The 24,144-nt window shown below is 34.9% G+C and overlaps 1 protein-coding gene across 3 annotated transcripts in view; it reads left to right on the plus strand.

The window, feature by feature from the left end:
* Tafa2 (TAFA chemokine like family member 2) overlaps positions 1-24,144 on the plus strand; it is a 415,273-nt gene that overhangs the window by 385,506 nt on the left and 5,623 nt on the right. The window contains exon 5 of one of the 3 annotated variants that reach the window (XR_013440543.1): positions 18,337-18,584. The exons of the other annotated variants lie outside the window; for them this stretch is intronic. The gene's annotated coding sequence lies outside the window, so the exon portion shown is untranslated. The remainder of the gene's footprint in view (positions 1-18,336; positions 18,585-24,144) is intronic. 3 annotated transcript variants of the gene reach the window in all.

Here is a 24,144-nt window from a genome sequence, read left to right on the forward strand (position 1 = left end):
ATCCACGGCCAGTCTCATTCAAATGGAGAAAAATTGAAAGCATTCCCTCTACGAAACTGGAAAAAGACAGAGATGCCCTCTTTCCCCACTTATATTTAACATAGTCCTGAAAACCCTAGCCAGAGAAATTAGACAAAAGAAAGAAATTAAAGAATACAAATAGGAAAAGAAGAGCTCAAACTATCCCTATTTGCTGATGACATGATTTTGTATTTTTATATTTAGAAGACCCAAAAATCTCCACTGGAAAGCTTCTAATTCATAAATGAATTCAGCAAAATAGCAGGATATAAAATTAACACTCATAAATCAGTTGCATTCCTATATACCAATGACAAATCAGCTGAAAAAGAAATCAGTAAAAACTATCCCATTCACAATAGCCTCACAAAAACAAAACAAAACAAAACAAAACAAAACGGGAATCAATCTAATGAAAGAGGTGAAAGACCTCTATAATGAAAATTATAGAACACTAAAGAAATAAATACAAGAAGACCTTAGAAAATGAAAAGATCTCCCATGTTATTGAATAGGCAGAATTAATATTGTCAAAATGGCTATACTACTAAATGCGTTATACAGATTTAATACAATTCCTATTAAAATCCCAATGACATTCTTCATAGAGAAAGAAAAGGTACTCATGAAATTTGTTTGGAAAAATAAAAGGCCCAGAATAGCCAAAGCAATGCTTAGCAAGAAAAGTGAAGAGTGAAGCAGGAGACATTACAATGCCAGACCTTAAATTATATTACAGAGCTATAGTGACAAAAACATCAAGGTATTGGCACAAAAATAGACATGAAGACCAAAGGAACAAATTAGAAGATGTTGAGTCAAACCCACATAAATATAGTCATCTCATACTAGACAAAGGTGCCATAAATGTGTTGGAGAAAAGATAGCCTCTTCAACAAATGGTGATGGGAAAACTGGAAATCCATATGAAGCAGCATGAAACTGAACTCTCTCACCCTGTATAAAACTCAACTCAAAGTTGATCAAGGTCTTAGGCATTAGTCCAGAGACCCTGCGCCTCCTAGAAGAAAAAGTAAGTAGGTCAAACATTTCACCATGTAGGCTTAGGAACTGACTTCCTCAATGAGACTCCTAAAGTGCAAGAAATAAAATCAAGAATCAATAAATGGGATGGTTTCAAACTAAAAAACTTCTTCCCAGCAAAGAAACAATCAAGAACATGAACAGAGAGCCTAAAGAATGGGAGAAAATCTTTACTACTAGCACCTCATACAGAGCATTAATCTCTAGGATATACAAAGACCTCAAAACAAACAAACAAACAAAAAAACCCAAATAACCCAATGGGCTAAGGAACTAAACAGACACTTCACAGAAGAAGAAATCCAATTAATCAACAAATATATGAAAAATTTTTAACATCTCTAGCAATTAGAGAAATGTAAATCAAAACTACACTGAGATTCCATCTTGTTCCAGTCAGAATGGCAATTTTCAAGAATACAAGTAGCAAAATGTTGGTGAGGATGTAGGAAATACATTGCTGGTAGAACCACAAGTTGATGCAACCGCTATGGAATGCATTATGCAGAAAATTTGATATGGGCCCATCACTTCACCAAGTTATCCCACTCTTTGACATATACCCAAAGGACTTAAAATTAGCATGCTACCATTACATAATCACTTCAGTGTTTATAGCAGCTCAGTGATGGAAGTAACATAGGTGTCCTACAACAGATGAATGGACAAAGAAAATGTGGTATATACAATGGGATATTACTCAGCTATAAAGAAGAATGAAATTATGGCATTTACCAGTAAATGGATGGAACTGGAGAATATGGTAAGTTAAATAAGCCAGTCCCCAAAAACCAAAGGCCAAATGTTCTCTCTGATATGCTGATGCTAACCCACACAAGGGAGGGGAAGATTAAAAATTCATTGGATAGACAAAGATGAATGAAGGGAAGGGAAGGGAGATGGTAATAGCAAAGACAGTAAAATGAATTGGACATATCTTTCCTATCGTCATATGTAAATACATGATCAATGTAACTCCACATCATGTACAACCACAATAATGCAATCCTAATTGAATGAAGTTATACTTATTCTATGTATGTATAATATTTCAAAATATGCTGTCATGTAAAAAACAACAATTAAAATACAAAGAATATGAATAACACAGAGACCTGTATATTCTCCCATTGTTATGTGTCCTCCACCATCCCTTACATATTTCCAGTGGAATTAGAATACTTAATCAGTGATTTCAGAACCCAATTTTAATTTCTTAATTTGGAGAATTTGGTGAAGATGTAAATTAGAAACAAAAGACATTTTTCCAATAAGGTCTAAATTCCCTACACTTTTTGGCTAGTGATGGGGCTGTGGCCAGATTCCCATGTCTCTCTAGGAAGACAGTGAATGCTAATTCCCTGATGGACAGTTCATAGCTGGTCTTTCTGCCTCCGAATTATGGAAAATTAGCTGTGAGTTGTGCTAACGTGAAGAGCCTAGTTCAGCTTTACAATGTTCAGACCTCTTGTGGGGGTACCCAATAAAATTCTCAACACCAACTTTTAGTGTGCTGGAAAAAGGCTTATGTAATGGATTTTGTGGATATTTACCTTAGAGAATAGAAAGACCAAGAGAAACATGTTTTAAATTATTTGAGGATATAACATACAGAAGAAAAATGAAGATCTGTTTCATGTAGCTACAAGGAATACAACTGAAGCCACTGAATGACTTCCTCAGTGTGAGCTCTAGATGATGCTGGATGGGCCGCCTTGAAAAATACTTATTTTGGATGTCATCAATTTGTCACTAAAAGGATAAGTAGAAATTTAGAGTTGATTATGTCATCATATCAATACAAAGAACAGCTTATACATAGGGAGGGAACTACAGATGATCAAGTCTTTTTTTAAATTGACCACATAATAATTGTATAGATTACTGGTTTTCAATATGACACATGTAACTGAGGCCAGTCTTTCAGTGGCCTTCCTTCCACGCAGGCATATATCATGCATTGACCATGTTCACCCCCTCTTCCACCCTCTCTCACCTTCCCCTCCCTCCCCCACTCCCCTGGACTGCTTCCCAGTGAAGAAGACATCTTGTTCATTGGACTGAAACCAGTTATGGGGTGAGGTAGGAATACAGATGAGAGGAAGTGGGTGAAAGGGACTCCCTGGAGGGGAATCCTGGCAGACTAAGTGTGTGTCTTGAAGGTCTGTAAATCACAGTCTTATTCTCTACTCGGTGGTGAACCATTGGATAACCTTAAATAATTAGAAGAGGGGAAAAATTTGATTTCCCCTTTAGATAGTCTATCTGGTTTTAAGGGTCAACAGAATTGAGGAAGATATAAGATAATGGGCCTGAAATGAGATAGGAAAGTAATGATATTGTGAGTGTGGAGAGGTGAGAAGTAGAATCAGGAGGACTTAGCAATGATTTGAAAATAACAATGAGTAAAAATAAAAATTCCAGAATTATCTATTTCTCATGTATTTCTAACATCACTTATTTGGTGATAATAACTGACCAAGAGACTATGAGGTAGTGATGATTTTGATATAGAGACCTAGAGATAAAGATGAAAATCTGGAAATCATTATTTCCTAAATGGTATTAAAATAATTAAGGATGTTCTCCCTGAAGCAATGTGTAGAACAAGAAGACCATCAAAGATATTTTAACAGGTAATATGCTAAAGGTACCTGCTATGAAACATGAAGTGTAGACAGAAGGATAAGAGGAAAACCAAGAGAGATCAGTCCAGAAGACTGCAGACTCTAAACATCTTTCTGAATGTCAGATTTACAACAAATACTGGAAATTCATTGTTCATTAGACTAATAACTATTTTCTCCATCGTAATATTAAAATATGTCTCCTATTGGGATGATATCATTGTTAATACATTGTACACACTGTGGAGTATACATTCATTTAGACAGAATGCCCTTTAAAATTAAGAATAAATATTAATCTCTAGCAGAATGAGCAAATTCCATTTAAGAGGAACTTGTCTGCTCATTCATCAGTTCATTGCATAGAGATAAATTGAATGTCTGCCATGTGGCTGTGTGCTAGATATTGTGCTTGAGTTTGGGACTTTGCATTTTAAAAAATGACTCTTTGCTGTCCAAGAACTCACAGTGAATTGGATCGAAAGTCAGTAAGTCATTGTTAGGTACAGAATAGTAAGACAGAGGTTTGTATAGGCATATTTGCAGTCTAATATTGCATGGCCCATAACTTTCCTAAAACTCAAGAATAACATTGTGATGTGATGTCATTCAAGGGCAATTTATTCTGACTTGTCTCCTTAGTATATGGTATCTAGACACAATCAAATGTTACATTCTGTGATGTCAATATTGATTTTTCTTCTACCTTTGTATTCTATATTAGACCATCATAAGAGAACAAAAAGAAAAATTAATAAAAAGTTTTATTGAAGACTTTTTTTTATTAAAGACTGTTTTCCTATTGATGAACTATTTATAGAGAAAATTCAGCACTGTAAATGATTAAATACTTTATGAATTGGTTATTTTAGATTCTCTACTAGGTATAATATTCATAGATAAATATGAGAGGGGGAGGGAGAAAAGAAGAATGAGGAATGAGGAGAAGAAAGATTTTTGTGTATGAAAATATAAAAATCTGAGGCCACTGCAATAATTCTAAGTAAGTTGAAAAGAATTTAAGATTCTCTTTAGAAAAGAAGAATATTGGAACATTATAACGTTGCACACATTTGTTAATATTTTGAACTTGTAATGCACTTAAGAGATCTTGAGGTTTTACAAGCACACAATTAGTTACAGCACACTTAGCCATCTTAGTTGAAATGGGCTCTAATATAGAAAATTCAAGTTTCCAGTTAAAACAAAGAATCATAAAATCTTTATACTGTATAAAAAACCAGGGAATTGCATTTATTATGTTTAATATTGGACTTATTGAAGATGAGAATTATTTAGCAGTTGCTATGTCTTATGTTCCTGTGCTCCTCTGTTATGGCATTTTGCTGCTATGAAGTAGCACTGCTGACTTCCCATGATTTATGGAGAGATTAGCCCCAAATCAATAACGGGTGGTTTTGTTGAGGTTCTGCTTACAGTTGGCTATTTTACTTTTACCTTTTATTGCTTATTCTTTTCTGGTGACAAACATATTTTACCCTTACCTTGCATCTTCTATTGTTTTCCTGATCCTGTTAAAGAAAATATGGAGGACCAGGATGAGAAAAGAGGGAGAGAAGGAGAGAGAGAGAGAGAGAGAGAGAGAGAGAGAGAGAGAGAGAGAGAGAGAGAGAGAGAGAGAGAGAGAGAGACAAGGTAATACCAGGCAGTGCAAATTCATTTTCAGAAGATGCTTGCAAATAATAGAATACAATCTCTGCTTTAAATCTCCACTTTAAACTATCCTATATTTGAAAGAGCTTTTTGAGTAATTTTGTGGAGAGCTGATTTGGTCAGCCTGTCTCTAGGATTTATATACTGAGATGCTTTTATTCTATCTTGAGAGAATAAAATTGAATATTCTTAACAGATACTTTGTCTGGTAGTCAGAAGACCTTAACAAGTATCATGATGAGAAATCTTAACTCCCCCCCCCCCTGAAAAAAAAAGAAAAGAAATCTTAACTCCCAACTTCAATTACAACATAGGATCAATTTGTGAGATTACTAAATGTCTAGCCAGACAGTCAACCATTGTTTGAAATTATGTTTCCTCAAGGAAATGAACTTATTGAAAGCAACCCTTCATATGTAATGCTGATGTGCACCACCTGCCTCCAGATTATAGCTTTGAGAATGTCTTAGATGGATTGTAAATAAATTCCCTTATGAATGAAGTTGATAATAAAAGCTGTTAATTGTAATCTTTATTTATTTTTTATTGGTTCTTTTTAGGTATACATAACCATAGGATCCATTTTGACATACTTATAAAAGCATGGAATATAATTTTTTCTAATTCAGTCCCCAGTACTTCCCCTTCTCTCCCCTTCTTCCTGCTTTGGTTCTCTTTCTTCCTACTCTACTGATCCTTCTACTATTTACTAATAGTTAGTTTTCTTTTTTAATTAGTGTGTTTCTTTTTAAATCATTGTACATGATGGTGAGATTCACTGTGGTATGTTCATATATGTACATAGGAAAGTTAGGTTCATTCCATTGTCTTTCCCTATCCCATCTCTTCTCCCTTCCCTTCATTACCCTTTGTCTACTCCCCTGATCTTTCTTCTATTCTTTTTTTTTTAAAACCATCTTCCTTTCTTTTGGATTAGTTTCTGTATATCATAGAAAATATTCTACCTTTGGCTTTTTGGGACTGGCTTATTTCACTGAGCATAATACTTTATGCTCAGTGAAATAAGAAATATATGAGAAATAGATAATTCTGGAATTTTTCTCCAGTTCCATCCATTTACTGGCAAATTCCAGAACTTTATTCTTCATTATGACTGAGTAATATTCCATTGTGTATATATACCACATTTTCTTTATTCATTCACCTGTCGAAGGGAACCTAGGTTGGTTCCATAGCTTGACTATTGTGAATTGTGCTGCTGAAATCATTGATGTGGTTGCATTACTGTAGTTTGATTTCTGACAAATTCACATTTCACCCACATAGTGGTCTAAGGAAACACTGTTCTGTAAAATTCTACCTCATCAGTGTATGATACCAAAGGGAAAGATACTTATAATATGAGTGAAAAGTATACGTGTATACAGGCTAAAAACCTACAGTTTGTGATAGAATTATTTTCAGTAGTACTCGTAATATCTAAGGGTTCATTCTTTCTGATGTTACTGAAAGAATCAGATATTCAGGGTGCATCAGGTAATTTTTAATTCTCCCATGATAGCCACTGAAAGTCACTTTGCAGTGGTATATATCTCAAGCCATCCTCCCACTTCTTCTGCACTGCTGTTTTTTCAGCCCCTCCTTGCCTCACCAGTATACACACCCACTCTATCTCACGTTGCATAGTTTGTTTGGCTCTTTTAAAGTGCTACTCAGTGAAACTGCTGAGAGCATGCTGGTATATTTGTGCTGTCACCTTGTTTTTATTTATAGTTTAGTTTGTGTCACCCCTGTGGAGTCTTATAGACATTTTCATCTTTTTTTCTTCACTCTTCCATGATGTTGCATATCGTTTGCTTCAGAATAGGCCTACTTGATTCTTCAGGGCAGTTCCTTTCTTTTTATCTAGTACATAATGGGAGCTCCACAAGCCAAAAGCCACAAAGGTAGACTGATCTCTATTCAAAATGGCGCCCACTACCTTTTCATGAATTTTTCAGGGAGAATGGAACATTGAAAGAATATCTCTTGCAAACTTCACTAGAAAGGAGCTCCAGAAGTATTTTAGTTGGTTCTGAGTCATCAGATCTAGTTAATTCACATGGCAGTAAAGTATAGGAGTTGAAATTCACAAAGTCAGGAAGTCAAATGTGATGGTTGATTATGTATGTCAACTTGACTGGGTCATAGTGACCAAGTATTTGATTCAAGTTATTTCTGTAAGGGTGTCTTTTGGATGGCATTTACTAATATTGGTAGACTACCCTTCTCAATGTGTGTGTCCCTCATCCAGTCAGTTGAAGGCCCAAGAGAACAAAAGGTAAGTGCAAAGTTCAAACCCAAATCTGTCTGATTTCTAAGTGTGTACACCCTCCAATTAAATATATTTTTTTTCATAAGAAGTGTACACCCTCTAGGTGCCATGTAATCACTATATCATAAATATAGTTCTTGCATAATTTTCCCAGAAGAGTTTGACTAATATTGACCTGCCTACATCATGTGTTCTTGAAATGTTAATGCCTACATAACTGATATTCTCAGATGTCTTACACATCTTTAAAACAGCTTTTATAGCTAAGTGTGGTGATGTACACCTATAATCCCCCAAACTTGGGAGACCGAGGGCAGGAGGATCATCAGTTCATGACCAACCTGAACAGCTTAATGAGGTCCTCTGTAACTTCACAACACCCTGTCTAAAAAGACCTGGGGATGTGGTTTAATGCTTAATTGCCCCTAGATTCAATCCCAGTACCAAAAGAACTAGCACACAAACAAACAAAAAATAACAAACAGCTTTTGTGTATCTATGTATGGATAATCTTCCATATACAATTACAATGTGAGTCAAAGATCTGCATCCAGCATTATGACTCAGGTGTTTCCGTGGGTAGAAGTAAGATGGAAAGGTAATGGTTTTTGGAAGCATGCATTCTGTAAGAAGTTGGCAGCTTTCATGGGGGAAAGATACTGTCCATCAAGAAATACTCATTTGGACATATTTATGTAATAAGATGAAAACAAAGGGAAATGTCTTAGGTAGCTTATGAAACAAGGTCCTCTCAAATCAGTCACAATATGCAGGGTTTATACCCAGGTGCTAATGTTAAAGTAACATAAAAATCTGTGAAGACTAGAAATGCATTGTATGTGAATTAAAGAACACTATTATTCTTGTGCTAACTGTTGAATTTGCTTAGTGGAACGTCATTACAAAATCTATCTATAGTTGTAATACAGTGATTCCATTGTGGACATTCACATAATAACACCCTTTGACCCATTTTAAATTAATTATTTTTATTTGGAATTTCTGAGTTCTAGAATATTCCAAGCTGTTTGCATATGTTTTCTAGGATTTCAGGTATTGTACTTCCTTTTGATGGTGTTCTGAAGAGAGTAAATAGATTTTTTTTCTATTTATTAAACATTCCTAAAGGCCTACTACATGTCAGTCCCTCTACTAAATCTTGGGGAATACACAGGTAAGATTCTGTTGTTGCCCTATAGAAGTTTGCACTTGTGATATAGTGAGATAGACTCTGTATTAGTCAAACTGGGCTCAGCAGGAAAAATAACAAAAACAGCCTTCAAATCTCAGTAATGTAAAACATCCAAGGTTTATATTTCACTCAGGCTATCCCTCCATCACAGGTGGCTTTGGGGTGTCAACTCTGGGTCCTCCTTATACAGAACTAAGGCTAAAAGGCAGACATGGTCAGATATATTATTAGTTACTATGTTATTATAGCAAGGAAAATAACCTCATTTTTCTCACACTGCATACAACAGAGCTAAAAATTGTACTCACAGAAGCATTCTGGGCCTCTATGCCTACTTATTTAACCTAATGTGTCAGAAAGTATATCTTAGTCCTGGATGGGGTGTCATAGTGATGTTGACTTAATAGGACTTTTGTATGAAAAAATTCTTCTCGGTTACTGAAGATTCCAGAGTGGCTATAAGAATTCTGTCAGCTTTGCTTTAGAAATTCACAGTGGAATTCACAGTGGATACATTTCCCAGAGCTTGCAATCTATCTATCTATCTATCTATCTATCTATCTATCTATCTATCTATCTATCTATCTATCTATCTGTCATCTGTCTATTGCTGATGGATATCATTTATCTCAGTGAAAGATGGCTGGTATGTTCTGCTGAAAAAAAGCTTCCAGGGTGTTATAATGATTAAGAACCCAGTTTCTCGAGTCTGATTACTTGGTTCACATCCTAACTCTGCAGTTTATCAGCTGGTGGACCAAGGGAGTTACTTTATATCTATGTTCTTCACTACATCTGTGAGCGGGACAATAATGTACCTACCACATAATTCCTTAGGTGCCTTAATATTTTTATCATTATAAAGAATTTAAAATAGTTCCTGGCCGAGTGTTAGAGTTTATGTGCTTTTAAAATAAAATACATAAATCAAGTAAGTTGTTAATAGGCTAATAAAATAGGCCAGTTTTCACATAACTCAAATGTGAGCATTATTATTCCACAGTAATCAGTCTTGTCAAATAAATACTAATGTGGAAATATCTCAAGATGTCCTTTACTACTCCCATTCTTATTTAAACAAGGGTGTTAAAGAGAAAGCACAGAATCAGTGGAAGCTGTTCTTTCTGCCCCTGTTTTCCTTTACTAGAGCCACAAAAACTTATCCTAGAAAGAATCCCTTGGAGGTAGATTAAGTAGATTCTGATGTTTGTAATGATCACAGAGTTGGTTGTTTCAATTACATAGATGGGGCAGGTGGAAACCTATTGTACTAATTAATGATAAAGGTAGTCTTCCCAGATGTGTGCTGAAAGAACATGAAGGAGTAGCTTCTTTATAGCCACAATACATTGCTTTTCCAACCCCATCTCTTGAGGACTTACTGGGGCTACAAAGTGAAAGGAGCATTTCTGACTATTGCAATTATTGATCTTCACTCAGCTACTATTTTCAAATACAGTTCAAAGGCACCTCACAAAAAATTGTATCTTTGTAATTAAAATGTTTTGTTAACTAGAAAGAAAAGAGTGTTATTCTGTATCTATATTCTAGGTTTTTTTTAGGGGGTATGCTTTTTATTTTACTCTTAAGTTTGTTACTTGTGTGCCTGTAGCAATTTAAGATGAGGTTGGTCTGAATGGTTGTGGGAACAGTAAAAGATTGTTTTACTGAATGCTGAACCACCCTTACACATTTATATTACTAATAGAACATTAATGTTCTTATTAAATCACAAAACACCAAGTAAAAACTGATGCAGAAGTGTTTATAGATATTCACCAATTAGCAGATACCTATAATTCCTATTTATGGAATAACAAATAAAAGCTAAGTGATTTTTTTAAACCTCAGTACATTTCAACCAAATGTAATATGTGAATTTTTGCTCTTAGGAGATAAAAAATTATATTAGACATTATGTGCATAAAATACCATCTTTATAATTTTTCTTGACTGTAGCATAACATTTGAAAACAATGCAGGATTGGTCCTGTGCTTTGTATGGGAAGTACATAGCTTTATAAATGACAATTATAGTTATTAAAAAGCCAGGAATTCACTTATGGTTAACTCTTATTATTAAATAATTAGATTTCATGAAAACCAGTGTGCCACTCCTTCTAACATTGAAAATAGCCTCTGTGTGTTGACACAGAACTGGACTAGTATCTCTTGGTATTCATCTTCCCCTAGATTCTAGACCAGTAATTTTACTATATATAGCCACAAATAAATAGCCAAGTCAGAATAACCCCATGACTAAATGATATTCTTCACTCTGTGTTTTTAATCATTACCTCATATTTATTGCCTGCCTGATACTCTGAAATCTATATCCATCATTATTGTCTTTATCATCATCACTATCATCAGCAAATGAACATTCAGTATGTATAGGACACTTTACTTCTTAGTAAACTTTTTTTTACTTTTTTACTTTTTTTATTGGTTGTTCAAAACATTACAAAGCTCATGACACATAATCTTTCATACATTTGACTCAAGTGGGTTATGAACTCCAATTTTTACCCCAAATATTTTAGTAAACTTTTAATTACTCGTGGTAAAGAAAGGGAAAAAGAACTAGGGGGAAATTATAGTCCATATATAATCCTCATTTTTCAATTTTAAGAGAAATTGGTGAAAGTCTATTACGATAGATTTTTTTTATCATGATAAAATTGGGAAAATAACAAAAAAATCAAGAAACTTAAAAGGATATTAGCTGACACAAAAATCACAGAATCACAATGTTTTAAAATAGGGTCACATTTCATAAAAAAATACTTGACTTCCTTGTTATAACAAATTTTTTGTTTCAAAGGTTATAGTATGTGCCATCACTTCCATGGGATTCTTAGAGTTGGGGGCTCTGGACTACAATACTCATTGAAGATATGACAGTCAGTCTTTCACATTACAATCTTCATGTCTCATCTTTATGATGGGAAAGTTAAAGAAGTTATTGCAGTGCTCCATCTGGGAACCCTGTGAGGTACCAACCTTAAACATTTATTAGCAACTTGATGTGATTTAATAGGTTTCAGAAATATTTTATGCTTTAAAGTATGCTCCTTTTTGGTCTATTACCATGGTTAAAATTTTTGCATCAGAAAGTCATTTATTCACAGTTTGAAGACTTCAATATTCAAAGGTTATTTGCTAAAATTTCAAATATTCATGATAAGGGTGATTGCTTTATGTGGCAGATAATACAATTTATTGTCCATACTAGGCCACATTTCCAGAACAAATCTAACAGGAAGTCAGAGAAATAGTTGGAAATCAGGACTATCCCTGATTTGATTCCAGGCAAATTGGAAGATACAGTCACTCCACCTATAAGCATCAGTTAGTTTCTATTTTAAGCATTATAGGAAAGCAAGTTTACATTCAGTCTAAACATAATTTATAACACAGCACAGAAGGGTTATACAGGTGGAAGAATGCCAAAGATAAATTTCACATATTACATAAGCTTGTAGATAATATTCAGCACCAAGTGAAATTGAACCTATCTACCTTGACTTTTTCTTTTACTAATTTATGTATCAGGTAAAAATCTTCAAATTATTTTTCCCCATTCCTACAAATTAGACCAAATAAATTATAAACACTATGCACTGAGGCATTGGAAAACCAATGAGGAAGTAAAATTACTGGTCCAGAATCTAGGGGAAGACGAAGACCAAGAGATACTAGTCCAGTTCTGTGTCAACACACAGAGGCTATTTTCAATGTTAGAAGGAGTGGCATAAAGAATAGAAGTTCATCAGTAGCCTTGCAGGTTACAGGAGAATGTATGGCAGGTCGAAAATCACCAGGAAGAGAGCCCTGGTTTTTCATGGAAACCCAACCTGCTACATTCTGAAGTTAGAAAACATTAGGAGAAGAGCACTCCCTGGACTCAATCTGAAGCATTTTAATACCTGAAATTGGATTGAAGTAAACAGGGATTATTAGGATGTACTTGGCAAAAGTAAAAGTGATTCCTCTCTCAGGGAAGATTCCCGATCCCAGTCTCACAATAGGTCCACAACTTTTCATATATAATGTCTAACACCCAATAAAAACAACCAGACAAACATGAAGACAAGGCCACGGGAACAAATCCCATCAAAAGTAAGACACAATAATGAACAATCAAACTGGAGAGTCATGGCACTAAGTTAACCATGAAAAGAACTGTAGAAGTGTGTGTGTGAGTTTCAAGCCAATGAAGAAATAACAGGCTAATAAAAAACAGTCAATACAAAAGAAAGCAAAAGAAGAGAGTAAAAATGAATCTAGAATAAGAGGAATAATTAGAAAGCACTCAGGTGATGGTAGAATTTCACCCAAACATATCGGTGATTATGTCAATTGCACATGGGCTAAGTTATCCAATTAAAAGGAAGATTGTCAATGTAGACCAAAAGATTAAAACACAAATATGTGCTGCTGAACAGAGATTTATCTAAACTTCAAGGAAAAATGGAAAAGAAAACATACATATATGCAAACACTAAAGAAAGTTAATATAATACTAATACCAAAATGTGTGGCAAAATTATTGCTAAATAGGAACATTTCCTGATGATAAAAAGTTAAATTCCTCAGGATAAGCCACATGATAAGTCACTTTGTCTAGTGTCATTACTTATATACCATTTCCATTTTTGCTAGAATTAGTAAAAATATATGTAGTTCTCACAATGGTGAAGTAATATTCAAAGTACTTTACACATATGAACTCATTTAATCATAGCAATCCCATGAGAGAGATTTAATAATTATCCTCATTTTGCAGATGAGGAAGTTTAGGAATAAAGAGGTTACCAAAGTTAAGTAGCATCTAACTTTTTAAACCCAGGCAACCTGGCCTCCACATTATAGGTAAAAATATTTGGGTAGAGAAAGTCTAAATGGACCAAATATTTTTGTCTTTTTCTCTCTACACATTTCAAACTAGTTTTCCATGGATGGTATTGAACCCCAAATATCCCTTTCCCTCTGCCTAAGGTACCAGTTTAGATTATTCTTCTACCTCTTCCTTTCCCCCTAAAAATCATGAGATAGTTACTTTTTCTCATAACTGAACTCACATTTCTTTTGAATTTTTTTTTAAACAAAGAACCAAAAAGGTTAACGATTTTAAGATTTCAGTACTCTTTGTATATAGGATAAGCCAAATGCTGTGGTACTAGAGTGAAAGATTGAGAAGCCTTCTTGTTCCATCATAGTTTTCTATATTAGGAAATCTTCATTCTAGCTAGATTTCAAGTGAATAGAAATTATGCATTCAGATTCTCCATTGGTTACCTGAAGCCATTTACCAGGGAAAACTTCTATTGCTTCCTATCCTGAGCAACCCCTTACACAATATCACTCACCACTCTCCTTTTCCTTAAAGGTTGAAAGCCATCTCTGTTTGGACAGAAAGAACAGTGGCTTCCAGGCTTATAAAAAGATGTCTATGTGGTCTCCCCTGTCCTTCCAAGCTTTATCCAATTTCAATTTCCAGGAAGGAGGCTTTTTGAGGAAAAAGGTTGTAAAGCTCTATGTGTTACTGGTAACTTCCTTCTCATTAGACTGTGTAAGCAAGGGACTTCTCTGCTTTTACCTTCTGATTATTCCTTGCAAGCAACATAGGAGTATAAATAGAAGCATAATCACATTTGTTATGTGATGTTTTCCCTTTGCCTTACTCCACTGCTGCCTCACCACTTTTCTTGTCTCAGGGCATTTGCATATGCTTTTCCCTCTACCTAAAATGCTCTTCCCCAGCTATCAGCTTGATTGGCTCTTATCTCTGTAGGCCTTTGCTGAAACTTCAATTTCTAAGCAAATCTTCCCTGTCTATACCAGCTGATATGCATTCCCATCTCAAACATGCCTCTCTTCTCTCTTGAGTTTATTTTTCTCTTGGGGTGGGCTAAAATAACTAAATAATCCTAATTATGTATACTATTTGTTTTTATAGATAGTTCGATAGGGGCAATAGTTTTGGTTTACTTTTTTCACACCTGGCACAGTACCTGCCACTTAGTATGTACTTCATAAATAATAGTCAAATGGATGAATAGAGAAGCCTGAAACACATGACCTGTTTCATTGGGTTGTAAACCTAAGATGGGAATCACACTCCCAGATTGTCTCTTACTACTTTCAGACATCTTTGGAAAATTTCACTTAATTTATCTGAGCTTCAGTTTCCTCCACTGAAAACTGAGGATAATAGTACTTAGTTCAGAAACTAATAAAAGTTATAATAGTAAATGGAAACTACTTATAGTATAATACTTAGGCTTTTATAGGAAAAAAATGGTGTGAACTAAGAAACCTATTGATGCTAGCAACTCTGATATGAGAAATGGAAGCCAAAGTAGGATGAGGAGGCCCAAAGTTTCCTTGAAGAACCCAATGACCAGCCATCATTGACATCCTAGACAACTTTTCTTTTTAAAATACAGGCTTAGACTGGGCTTAGTGGTAGAGTGCTTGCCTAGCACGTGTGAGGCCCTGGGTTCGATCCTCTGTACCACATAAAAATAAATAAATACAAATAAAGGTATTTTGTCCCTCTATAACTAAAAATATACTAAATAAATAGATAGATAGATAGATAGATAGACAGACAGATAGATAGATAGTTAGATAGATAGATAGATAGATAGATAAAAATAAAATACCAGTCTACGTTTGAGGGGTAGAGGGGAAAGGTAGCAAGATAGGTCAGGGATCCTGAAGTATAAATAAGTAGAGATTGTTGTATTCTCTGTATATGTGTGTGTGATTGCATGCACAATACTAGGAGTGGTGGTGAATCAATCATTTTGGTATTTGTTCCATTATAGGAAATATGATACCATTTCAATTATACCACCATATTTGATGTCAAGTGAGCATAAAATTCTTAGGTGTAGGATAATTGTCACCACAAAACATTCATGAGAAAAAATTTTCTGACACTGTTAAGCAGCATTATGGAAATTATGCAAGAGAGAAACGCTTTAAAAAATAATGGTATAATTTCTAACTGAAATATGAACTGTAATGACTGTGCCAGCATCAACCTTGATGTATCCATTTGGACATTTTCCACATCCCTAGTGGTTAGTCTAATACCAATTAAACCATCACAGATTGCTATTATCTTCTTGCATTATTATTTTCACGAATTAATTTTTGTTTTAAAAATTAGACCTTTTCCAAGTGAGAATAAATTTAAATATCTGAGGTAGAAATGTGAAGCTGAATGTCAGGACCCATACATATCTATAACTTCGAATTCTGAAACCACATAGTCATGGGACTAATCATAGAAAAATTAAAAATGGAGGAACTGACTTTTTGGGTCACCTAATCATTTCCCTTGCTGTTTATAGAGAATCTAAATACTAGTTCTAGTTCCCTACTTCTAAATTTACTTTTCTCCATATATACTTCCTTCACTCATTCATTCATTTATTGATTTTCTGTCCATCTACTATTCATTCATCTACTGTTTTAGCCTCTCATTACACATCATTTATGTGCTTCTTTGTACTGATGAAACAAAATGTATGCTAGTATTTTTTCTGCAATACCTCATGGTTTGGTGAGACAAACAGTTTAATAAATAATCATAATATGATGAAATATGTCTTAAAATATGTTATGGACAAAGTTCTAACTGGAAGAATCATGATATGGTAACATCTCTGGGAATTGGAGCTAGTTTAGGCAAAGCTAAATTGTCATGAAGATATGAAGACGAATGGGCACATCCCATATAGAATATAGTATGTCATGGCTGGAGTTGAGCACATGTGCTTCTGTGCAGCCTTTGGGAAGAAGGGGAGATAGAGCTGGGTTGGTTGGAGTCTAATAATAAAAGACTATATATATCATGGGCAGGAATTTAGATTTCTTTTCTGTCATAAGATGAATTTGTAAATTATCCTTTCAAAATGATGGTGGCAAAGAGGAGAAGGAACTATGAGGGACAAGACAAGTTACAGAGACAACCAGACATTATTGCAATTGTACCAATGAGATAGAATAAAAGCCTTGATAATGAGAGTGCCTAGAAACTGGTTAAATTCAACTAAATTCAATTAAACTCAAGGGGGGACTCTAACATGAAAGTTCTACTTTTCCTCAGACCAGTGTTTTAATCTTACATTTTCTGGTTAGGCAGGGAAAGGTGAGGTTAGCAGTGATCGGGGAGGGGGATCTGGCTTTATTACTCAGAATTCCAAATCTTTTCCAGATGATAAAATATAATTTTCTATTATGGCATAATTTGTTTTTTCTCCACTATTACTTTCTTTTGGTGGTTGGTGGGGGAGTACCTGGGATTGAACTCAAGGACACACAACCTCTGAGCCACATCCAGCCGTATTTTATATTTTATTTAGAGACAGAGTCTCACTGAGTTTCTTAGTGCCTCACTTTTACTAAGGGTAGCTTTGAACTCATGATTTTCCTGCCTCAGCCTCAGCCTCCAGAGCTGCTGGGATTACAGGCGTGTACCACCATGCCCCAAGTCCTTTATTATTTTTAACTATCCTGACCTCTCAAATTTATGTTGGCAGTGTTTTTGCTTTACTTTTGATTCATGCTACCATGAATAATAACCATCTATTATCTGATTTTAATTACTAACAACTCCTCCATATGATTTTTGAGTATATGTTATTGCTATTCAGAACTTGTTTCAAATTCTAAATTGCTATTCAAATATTTGAAATTTAAAAGTATGTTTTCATAACTTTGGAGTACTTTGGGAAAGAGAGAAAATATAAAAAAAACTTTTTAAAGTCTTTATCTATAAAATGTTATAAATTACAACTGAAACATGTCATGATCCCATTCACAGTTAACTAGAGTTACAGAATTGATAATGAGTCAAGAACTGCAAAGTTGGCTTAAAAAGTGAATATCCACGGATGGTTAGACCTAGGTGTCAGTCAAATGACCCAGTCCCATTTACCTGCCTTTAAGTGTTTGTGATTCAAGTTCATGCCTCAGCTAATCATGCATTACTGTAGGCCTGGGTGTTCTGACAAGCCTGGAATGGTTATGACTACAAATATTAAATCTTTGAATTCTAATAGAATATTACTACATACTATTGCTTCTATAATTCTTTTATACTTTTATGTAAAAATGACTACCTGCTGATTTCAGGTAACCTTTCAGAAGTAACCTTCTCACTTGATTTTAATGAACTTTTTTTCTTTCATTTGTTCAGAATGCTTCCCAAAATATTCATGAGAATTCTTACCATGTTTGTTTCAATTTCTTGTGAAAAATTATTTTAGAGCCCACTTATAAATATGTGTCTCTGAATTAAAAAAAAAAAACTAGGAGTTTATAATCTTCTATGAGAGATGCTCCCTACCGTGAGCTTTTTTGGAGGTAAAGAAAGTTATTTCCTTGCCGTCCCTGTGCTTGTTGAAATGTTCCCTTTCTCCCAAGCTTGCTTCCTGTGATAAAAGACTGAACAGTGGAGTGCCTGACATGTGTTTGTTCCTTAGGCAAACGTGTAAAACTCTTCAAGTTCGAATGGAGAAGTAGAAAGAGAAGGTTTCTGCTGTGCCTGATGACATTTTTTTATTTTTTCCACATTCAAAAATATTTTGGCTCCACGTTGGAGCACTAGTTGTGGCGAATCCTAGTCTTGGTCGGATTCTAAGGAAGGGGCAGAAGTTTCCTTGAGAAGTAAAGATTCAAAACAACTCCAGAAATGAGCTCCTGACTTGGTTTATTTCTCACAGAGCAGCAGGTGTGTACACCATGGTAATAGGGTTAACTATGACCTAATCTGTCTTATAGTTACCATTAGCATTTCAGGTGCCTCTGATGATATACTTGGTATAACTGTAGAGGTCAGAGGACAAAGGACCACTTCAGTGGTCAACAAGGAAAGACAATAATTTGTTTTTATAAAAAAGTGGGGAGAGGCATCATTCTTTGAAGTGATATAAGGTCCATATATTGGACAATTTTTTTTTCACCAAGGGCCAATATGTTATGATGGGTGAACCCAACATTGTAGCTTTGCAGTATTGCTTTTCTAAGATAGAAAATGGATAATATAAAAGCCTGTGTGTGTTCCTTAACCTCTAGCTGTTAATTGGAAATTAGCACAAAATGTACTGAGCCATCATGCTTTCACTTAATCTTCATAAACTAAAGCCAGACTTCATTCTTACCTAATGGGCCATTTTTTATATATTGGCATTGCTCCATATTGATCATTAGGTCATACCTGCACCTAAGCAATTACGAGTAACAACTAGATTTAACTACCTGGGATTGCTTAGATAGAAATTTGGAAAATTGAGACTACTGAATTGTGATTATATTATTAGAAAAACCCAAGGAGGATTATAGCTCGTAAATAAGGAAAAAAAGTCACAATACCCTCTACATTAGACATCACTTTCTGTGCTGCCCTGCCCTTCAGAAATTGGATTATATATTTCTACAACATGCAGAAAGGGAATATTTTTATTTTAAAGACTTACCACATGTGGAATGATCAGCACTAAATTTAATTATAGGGAAGACGATAGGATGGAAAGGAGAGAGAAATGTGCTGTTTTTGACATGTTCTCAAAAACTGCTGGTTCAGGCTTTGTCCTACCTCAAGTTACATCTAGTCCCTTTCAAAGCAACAGGAACATATTCTTCATTCAGACATGTATCTCAAGGAAAGATTGTTACCAAGAGCCATCTTTATTTGTCATTCACACCAACCAGGAACTTAAGAGAAAATGCTCTTTTAATAATCTCTAAGCCACTAGAAAGAATTTCTTTCAAGTTTTAGCCCTTCTTAATTTTTCCTAATGTTGCATATTTTTTCTACTCTCCCTTAGATGTAGCAAAGCTAAGATCCTTGGGAAGTGTGATTTTTGACCAGATTTAAATTTAAAATAAAGCTTTACTGCAGAAAGTAGACTAAAACTATCAATTCAAATTATTCCTTTGCAAATGAGAGAAATTCCAATTGAGTTAAAAATCTCAACTGTCTCTAAGAATATGTAAACTATGCTGGCATGTGGACATAATATCTTTAAAAATATACTCATATTTTCTTGAGGCATATATTATTTATTTATTTAGTGATTAAGAGGATTCAACCAGGGTTGCTTTACTACTGAGCCACATCCCCAGTTCTTTTTATACTTCATTTTGAGTCAGAGGCTTGCTGAGTTGCTGAGGCTGGCCTCAAACTTAGGATCCTCTTGCCTTAGCCTCCAGAGTCACTGGGATTCCAGGTGTGTGTCACCATGCCTGGCTTTAAGGCATTTAAAATAATTATTTTTCCTTTGTAAGAAATTTTCGGATGTTTCCAAGAAAGTTCTCCAAATCCTGTATGCTTTTTGCCTTAAGCATTATGTTATTGTGTTATCGGGGTTTTTTTTTAATTTTTAATTTTTTGTGTGGCTTTCCATCTGGAACACACAGAAAATGTGTCTGCTGGGGGTCCAGGGGAAGGTGAAGGAAAGTCTTAACACATTCAAGAACATCCCCAAGCAACTTATTAGCTACCCAAAGAGAAAGCAGAGAGTACTTTGCTGGGTTAACAGTGGGTGCCATACAGAGACAACCAGTTGATCCGTTTCTGAGCAGAGGGATGTGCATAAATGGTAGTGCAAACTGTCATCTGCTTCCCTGAGTCACGTAGGAGAGTTCATGGCAAGCATACTGTACAGCTTTCAAAGTTCCAAGAAATAGTGCAGGTCCATCTGTTCAAAAGATTCCTTTCCAGTCAAGATCTTTATTTGCACAGGACAGGAAGCTCAAAGCCATTGACAGATGTTGTATTTGTGGTAAGCGCTCAGTAGTTCTGCATTCTAATATAATGAATAGGTCTTTTAAATAAAATGAAGTCTATGGAGTGCTTATACCCCTGTTGAGTTTAGGTGTTCAGGACAAAGTTTTAGGGAATCAGTGCATCTTAGGAAAAATCTTAGTAGTAGAAGGCTGGGAGGGAATTAGAAAGAAGCTCACTTGAGTCCTACTGACTAACTTTGCTAGTAAGAACTCTGGAGATTCTGAGATTTCTATGTAACTTATCCAATGTTTTAAAACTATTTTAACACTGGTAAAAAATCTGGTCTCCTGACTAGCAGAATGGGACAACCTCTTCTTAATCATAACTGGTGTTATGGTTTTTTTTTTTTCTAGAAGTCCAGGAGATTATATGTGAAATCCAGGGAATATCTATTTTCTGCTTCCACACTGGGTCTCACACTGAGTTACACGTAATATAATCAGTGAGCTACAGAAGTGCTCTCTTTTGTTTGAAGTGACTATCTTTCCACTCACCTAAGGCTGACAGATTTTTCAAGAATTTATACAAAAGATAATCGAATAGCTCAAGGTCATTTAGTGGAAATGGTGACTCTTGCTGAAGTGTTATACAGATGGCCTTTACTATCCCAGTGTTAAAATAAACATTCAAGTCCAGCACCAAAAGTTCTTTTGCAGGAAGGGGATGGTGCAGGATTAAACTGTAATATGACAATAGAATCTTCAGGGCTATGGAAATCACCTCCATCACTATGAAAGTAAAATATAGGCTCAATTTTTATATGGGTGGGTATATTTATGATGCTGTTTCATATGTCATTGTCTTATAGAACCTCACCTGTACATGAAAGCTACCTAGTCAGCTTGCATTATGAATATATATCCCAAACAGCTACATTTCTTTAATTTTGGAATACCTCATTGTATAAGATGCTGTGAGACAGGACAAGTGCATTCATGTATAGTTACGACCAACCTCACAATAGCTTTTCTCTGGCTTAAATGAGAAAACCTGCTACTGCAGTGTAATGATGTTTTAATTGCACGCTTTGTACACAAAAAGTGAAGCAAGAGCTTAATTCTGGAACTTGTAAGAGCTACATTTTAAAAATACATTCGCGGTGAAGCAGCAGTTCTACTCCAGGAAAGGAAAAGTTCATTTGAATCAGCACTTAGGATTATGAAGAAGGTATTCTATTCTTCCTTTTACAACTTGATCGAATAAGTTAAATTTATTGAAATGTTAGTTTGAAATTGTGTCTATGTGGGATATTATTAGGCAGCTATACTGTGAAGTTTGGACATAGACTGCTTTGAAACCTTCTGCCTCCTCTCAGAACTGTTGCCACGTTTCTTTGCTTTCTAGCTGTTTAAATAATGTTTATTAGTTCAAACATACATGTTTTTCTAATAACATGGGTATTTAGTGAAAATTTAACTCTTTTAAATGAAGTTGACTGCAATGTTCAGAAAACATTGCCTCTTCTATTATTCTGTGTATGCGACAATAGTATATGCTCTAGAATATAATGCTGATCCTGCTGATCCTCAGAACAAGATTTTAATGACCACATTAGAGAAGAGAAAATGTTATTTTGTAAACTAAGCTAATATAGCATAGGATTCACACCGATGGTGTGGAGTTTTGACAGTAATATCACAAATTTTTGTAGATGGCAAACATAACAACCGAGATGAAAAAAAAAATGGGGGGGGATATAGGATAGAACTCAAAGAAAAACTAGGTCAGAGGAACCATCGATGACAAAGAAGGAAATTTAAAGGTCTGCATTTCATTTTGGCATGATCATGACAACCTTTAATTTTTAAAGCTTGATCCTAAATATATCACTTGCATGCAAAGGCTGATGGCATCTGGCCCATCTGAAAGACAAAGAGACAGAATGGAATTATGTACCTGAGAAGACTAGTAACATATGTTCAGAAATAATCAGGGGCAAAAACTGAGAGTTCAGTGCATTCAGATGCCTAAAAATTATATGTATTGGAATACTAATAGCTAACATGTATAGTGCTTCTTAAGTATTCATTTGCAAGGCACTGTTTTCAGTACTTGATCTAATATTTCTCAGCCCTATCTAGTGCAGATGCTAGTACTATTGTTTTACCGTGATCAGCAGCAGACCTGACCACTGACCCCACGCAACCTGATGTCAAGGCACAAACTTTGAACCATGGCTTTCTACCTAATTCTCTAAAGTACAATCTAACTCTCTAAAAAATGATCACATTTTTGATACATGACTTTGATTATTAATAAGATTATAAGAAGAAATAATTGCAACATGAGTGACTATATGAAGCAGAAAATTAATTTTAAGTCAGTATTTGTAGATAAGAATACCACCTTTCCATAGGAGTCATATATATCACTTTTTGTATCTTGTTTGAGAATTACACTGTTACCACCTGTCAGTATTTAAAATGCATTTACTGGGTCAAGTACTCCACAAATATTATTTGATTTAGTCAAAATAACAAATGTGTGGCGTAAAGTAATAATATCCTCATTTTACACATGAAGACACAAAAGTTCAGGAGTTTAATTTATTCAAATTTGTAGTATTAGAAAGTGATAGGACATGAACTTGAACACAGGTGGCCTGCGTAGGCTATTTGGCATTATGTCTCTTACCATAGTTAGGTGGCTCCCATGGATAACCCAGCAAGCAGAATACGAACAGGAAAAAAAAAAAAAAAAAAAAGGTAATTTGAACTTTAGAAACATAAAGATTTTTAAAATTTTGCAAAAGCACCTTTTACACTTGGGGAAAAACTAGTTTCTTGAATTTCCTTTTAGCATTCTAACTTGGAGATAGGTAGAGGACATTTTATGATGCTCATATTATAAAACAGAAACAGAATAACATTATTGACTTTGCTTCATTTCAAGTTTAACAAATGCCACATATGTTGTTTTTTACCTGGTTTATTTTATTAGTCTAAATTAGTGAATAGATTAAGACATGATTTTAACATGAATTTCTGATGAATGTAATCTGGATCCTATCCTAGATTTGTTGGATTGGGTTAAGTGGATGCTTTGTTCTTAAAGAATTGCACTTTTTGTTCCATGTTAGCAGATTAGCTTCTTCTTTCTGGTGGATCATTACCAGGATATTTTTGTGCTTGTGACTGGAGAAGCAAGCTATTGTTAAGATTATTTTTCTCTGTGTTTTGCATGTGTTCAGTGCTCCAGTAGTTGCAAATGTCAAACTAACTGGTGTGTAGGACACACAAATAAGATTTACATAAAAAAGAACAGCTCTGTGAAATATTACCCATAGAAAGGCAAATGTACTGAGATAGTGATTATAGCACAGGAAGCTCCAGGTGTAACCATAACGATGGCAGGACCGTTTCTTTCCGTCCTGCAGTATTTTATATCTATTGCCCTCAGAACAAGAGTGTGCATTCATGGGTAGCAACTGTCATTTCCTGTCCTGTAAAACTGATTTTATTGCAATCTCCTGCTTTTAGTTACTGAAAACTTGCTGAAAATC

The sequence above is a fragment of the Ictidomys tridecemlineatus genome, chromosome 6 (assembly GCF_052094955.1).
Source record: "Ictidomys tridecemlineatus isolate mIctTri1 chromosome 6, mIctTri1.hap1, whole genome shotgun sequence".
Classification (NCBI taxonomy): Eukaryota; Metazoa; Chordata; class Mammalia; order Rodentia; family Sciuridae; genus Ictidomys; species Ictidomys tridecemlineatus.